This window comes from Notamacropus eugenii, chromosome 2 (assembly GCF_028372415.1).
Source record: "Notamacropus eugenii isolate mMacEug1 chromosome 2, mMacEug1.pri_v2, whole genome shotgun sequence".
NCBI classification, from domain to species: domain Eukaryota; kingdom Metazoa; phylum Chordata; class Mammalia; order Diprotodontia; family Macropodidae; genus Notamacropus; species Notamacropus eugenii.
In genome coordinates this window covers 482,550,506-482,555,518 of record NC_092873.1, presented here as the reverse complement: position 1 = coordinate 482,555,518, position 5,013 = coordinate 482,550,506, and the positions used below count along the sequence as shown (strand labels likewise).

The window sequence follows — 5,013 nt, the reverse complement described above, 5'->3', positions numbered from 1 at the left end:
AAAGTGGGACAGTTGGCACTCTCATTCTGGACTTCCTGCCTATCTTAATGCAGCCTAACTTTGCCTTAAGATTTTGTTGGGTTTTTGTTGTTATTGTTTGTTTGTTTTGACCTTCAGTATTATGCTGTTAAGTATATAGTCCACTAAAAAAATTGTTTTCGCACAAGTGTTGTCTAGTGGCACTTCTCCTATCTTGTAACTGTATTTTGTAAGCCCAATGGTAGGACTCTGTTCTTAACACTAATAAATTTCACCTCATTAAATTAGATCGATCATTTAGCCAGTCTAGATCATTTTTGGATCCTGATTCCATCATCTGATATAGTAAATATCAAGTCAATAAGTCAAGTGAAAAATCCTTCTCAACTTTGGGGCATCCAAAAATTTGATAAACATTCCATCTATACTTTTTGGAAATCATTAAAAATGTTGAAGGGCATGAGACCAAGGATAAGTCTCTATAGCACTCCACTAGAAACTTCTTTCCATGCTTCTAGTCGTTAATTCTTATTCCCATATCCCTCATGTTTGATGCTGTCTGTTGACAGTTTTATTTCTTGCCTTGCTTTGTTACTACTAATTTCATGTGCATTTATCTCATTTTGACCATTAGATTATCAGGTCCATGAGGGCAGGGTCTGTGCCTCCTTCTTTCTTGTATTCAATTCAATGGGCTTACCCAAAAAGTATTTGCTAAGTGCCTGAGCAAGTTTCTTACAGGCAGAAGCTCTAGTTTTGCACATAGCAGGTCTAGATCTACTGTGGTGACACTGACTTTAGTTCAGTGTCATTTATCAGGCAGCAGCTTGTTCTCTGAGCACCTCATTCCATTTTAAGGACCACCAGCATTCCTAGTGGTCATGTAGCTAAAAGGTCCTGATAAAATGCTCCAAATAATTCTATTTAGTGACTCATGTACAATACCCTGAAGGATTCTTGAACCAAAAATATTTAGACTTTTAATGGAAAACTATAGGGTCAAGATTTTATTCTAGGAGCAAAGGAAATAGAAACAGAAATAAGTTAAATAGCAAGAATAAACAGAAAATTGTCTCATATGATGCCTCTTGTTAGATCCAGTGTAATTTTCATTTCTTAAAAACCCTTTTTGCCCTCTAAGGATTTTGCTGGTAAATCCATGGACATCTACTACAATAATATTAATTTAACTCTGCATTTGTTCAGCACTGGAATGGGAAGCAGGGTGACATATAGTAGCAAACTATTCCCCTTCTTTTTCAACGAGTCATAACTGTAAAACTCATAATGGGAGGAAAGGTAGTCTAAATTTACTAATTTTACATATAAGAAAACTGAGACACAAGAATGTAAAGTACTTGTCTAAGGTCAAACAACTAGTTTCAGAACTGAAAGAGGTGACTATGAGCATTAAGTTGCATGGCATAGTACAAAGAAATTAATATATGGATCATAGACAGAGTTGGAAGAGACATTGGAGGTCATCTAGTCCAGTCTCCCTTTTTTAATTAATGAGGAAATTGAGGTTCAAAGGATTAAATGACTTGCCACAAATCGGATAGGTTGGATCACACTATTTTTTGCTAGAAAGAATCACCCCAATTCCAATCCCCCAATTTTTCAAATGAGGAGCAAAAGCTCAGAAAATCTAGTGACACCCAGAATCAAATAAATAGTTTAGTAACAGAGGCAAGATTTAAATTCAGACTCGCTAACTCCAAAGCCTTTATATTGTTCTTCCTTTGATAGCAAGTAAAAGAGAAGTAATCTGAACCAAGATTTCAGAGATGGGTTGGAACCAACTCAAATGAGCTCCAGAGACTATACTATTAAATATTCAATGGGAGCATTTACACCTCTAAAATCAATAATTGCTGCAAATCAAGGCTTGATTCATTGTTTTGTTGATTGTCTAGACTTAGAGTAATGGAGAAAATGCTAATGATGTAGATTAAACTTAAAAGTATGTCCTATATATATACACTTTATTTTCAGAAAACTGGTTGTTAAATATTTACTAGTACACCCCTGACCAAGATTGTTTGACTTTGAATACAACACATTATATAATCATCCCTCTGCCACTTTCTGTTTTAGTATTTCTGACAAGTGGTTTAACTTTCCTGGTCCTTGGTTTTCTCATCTCTAAAATGACAGGGTTGATCAGGGCTTCTTAAACATTTTTCCATTTGTGACCCCTTTCCAAGTTCGGGCAGCTTTTGTTAGGGTTGTTAGCCTGAGGGCATGTACATTGAGAAGTGCACATGCTTTATGTTCAGACCAAGGTTACAACACGGTAAAATGTTCCCAGAAAGACCTCAGATTCATTATAGGTTTGATTTTTTATTAATTTTGGATCATTGTACATTCTGAAACCTTTTACTCTTGCCAAATTTTTCACAACCCCATATAGGGTTGAAAACCCACAGTTTAAGACGCTCTGAGTTCGATATGATATGTAGGGACATTTCCTCCTCAAACCTTATACTTTAGGATTCTGTATTAGCTCTCCTACTTTTGTAGATAACTTCATCTCTCTTGTTAGGGCTTGAAACAATTTCAATGATTATTTCACATTTTCTCAGCTAGAATTAATGCTGGTGAGCAAATCAGCCCATTTTTTTATTTCTACATATCGTCTGACCAGACAAACCATTCCTACTTTCTTTTTCCTTCCTTTTAGATATCCACTAGGACCCTTGTCCAGCTTTGAATTCAATGTTCACGAGGGATAGTTTAAAAGAGGTCTGAAGGTCCATAAATTGGTAGGTGGATAGATCTATTTCTTTTTCTCCTGAGTCTTGGATCATGTAATAACAGGATCATAGAACTAGATCTAGAAAGAAACTTGAAGGTAATTTAGTACAACACCTTGAATGTCCAGATGAGCCAACTGAGGCCCAGTGTAGTGAAACAGCCACCAAAGCCCCACAGGTAGTGATAGAGCTGTTGGTCAAACTCTGACTCAAAACACATTATGTATTTGTCCCTAATCTTTGCTAATCCTACAGGGGAAAATAATAGTGGAAAAGCATTTTAAGTGTCATTTCTCTGATTATTTGTAATTTCGAACATTTTTCAAAATGGTTGCCAATTTGCTTTCTTCTTTTGAATGAATACTCTTTACATCATTTCACCTTTACCTGTAAGGGAATGGCTCTTAATGCTACAGATTTATGACAATCCCCTACAGATTTTTGAAGTTGGATTATTTTTCAGAGAGGTTTAAGGCAAAGTCAATGCATCAATAAAGAATTACTACTGTATGGTGTTTTGTATCCAGGAGTGTTGTCTGCTGGACCTAAGGGAACTTGTAGCACCTACATACAAAGCAGGTAGTTTATATACCTGTGGGGCACTGGCTCTGCTTGACACCAACTACTGAGACTATACAGGTCATATTCAACATCATATGCAAACTACAACAGGGTTCTATTCCCCATTTCTAACTTTAGGAAGAAACTAGAGTATGTTCACAGGTTTTACACTTCTGGTGTTTAGTCACTAATCAGAGGAAGGATTTGGTCTATCTGAGAAGCAGATCATATGTAACCCATCAACCCCTGCCCTGTTCTCTTTATGGCAGCACATTCAAAGGCTTTAAAATTGCAGCTCCTTCTGGATTCCCCAAAGAGTATCTGCGCTCTTCTTTAAACAGCTCTCCTCCTCTGGATTCAGGTTGACCTTCACCGCATCTGAAATGCCATTCTACCCCAAGACACATGGGACACCAAGAAAGACATCCTCTTTAATGCCATATAGGCCCTTAATCTTGGTGGAAATTGGATGCACTCTCCTAAGATTCTTCATAATGCTTTCTGCCAGATCTGCCGCAGATAAGCCAATGGCCCAGGAAGTGTAGCCCTTCAGTTTGATTACCTCATAAGCACTTTCAACCACCTGTTTATGAACATCTTTCCAATTTTCTTCATCAGCATCAGTTCCCAAAGAAGGATGAAGGTTCTTTAGAGACACACCAGCAAGATTCACACCGCTCCACACAGGAACAGTGGAGTCTCCATGTTCCCCAAGGACCCATCCATGACAACTTAAAGAATGGACACCAAGTCTCTCCCCCATTAGGTAACAGAAACGGGCAGAATCCAGATTGCAACCACTTCCAATAACACGGTGTTTAGGAAAATCACTTAGCTTCCAGGCCACATATGTCAAAATATCCACTGGATTGGAAACAATAAGCAGTTTGCAATTAGGGCTGTATTTAACAATATTGGGAGTGATGAATTTAAAGATATTCACGTTACGTTGGACCAAATTAAGACGACTTTCTTCCTCTTGTTGACGTGCCCCAACCATAGCAATGACCAGCTTTGAGTTTGCAGTCACACTGTAGTCTTTGCCAGAAACAATCTTTGGCTTTTTGAGGAAAAGGCTGCCAGGTCGGAAATCCATCATCTCTACCTTTAGTTTTTCTTCTATTACATCAACTAGGGCAAGTTCATCAGCCAATTCCTTTGTTAAGATGCTAATGGCACATTCCATGCCAGCTGCACCAACCCCAACAACAGTGATCTTGTTCTGGGGAACCTGGTCCTCCTTTAGGACATTCAAGATAAGCTGATCCTTGACAGTTGATGCCATTTTGGAGGGTAGCTGGGGGGATAGCTGGTCAGCCTGCGAAAGTTCTGAGATAGATGTAGGATTGCTGCTCCTAGGCTCACACCAAAGTTTTTTTTTTTCTAACTACATTTTTTTCTTAATCTGGATGTACTTTTTTTTAATTTGGGCAATTTTTTTCTAAAATTTTAATAATGCATTTTGTCACAAAGTATTCTCTATAGCATTGGTTCTCATTTCTTGGTTTCAGGACCCCTTTACTCTTTTAAAAATATTTGAGTCCCCCCTAAAGAATTTTTAAGTGGGTTATATTTATTAAGTTACCAGATCATAGTGTTATGATAATCATTTGATGATATTACTGTGAAATATCTTAAAATGCCTCTAATCCAGCATTGGGAGACCCTAGGAATCACCACACCACACTTTGACACCTACTGCTTCGTAATATGACTT

General features: G+C 37.6%; 1 pseudogene; it reads right to left on the bottom strand.

The window, feature by feature from the left end:
* Positions 1-3,668: 3,668 nt before the first annotated feature.
* LOC140524201 (L-lactate dehydrogenase A chain pseudogene) lies at positions 3,669-4,645 on the bottom strand (annotated as a pseudogene).
* Positions 4,646-5,013: the final 368 nt, after the last annotated feature.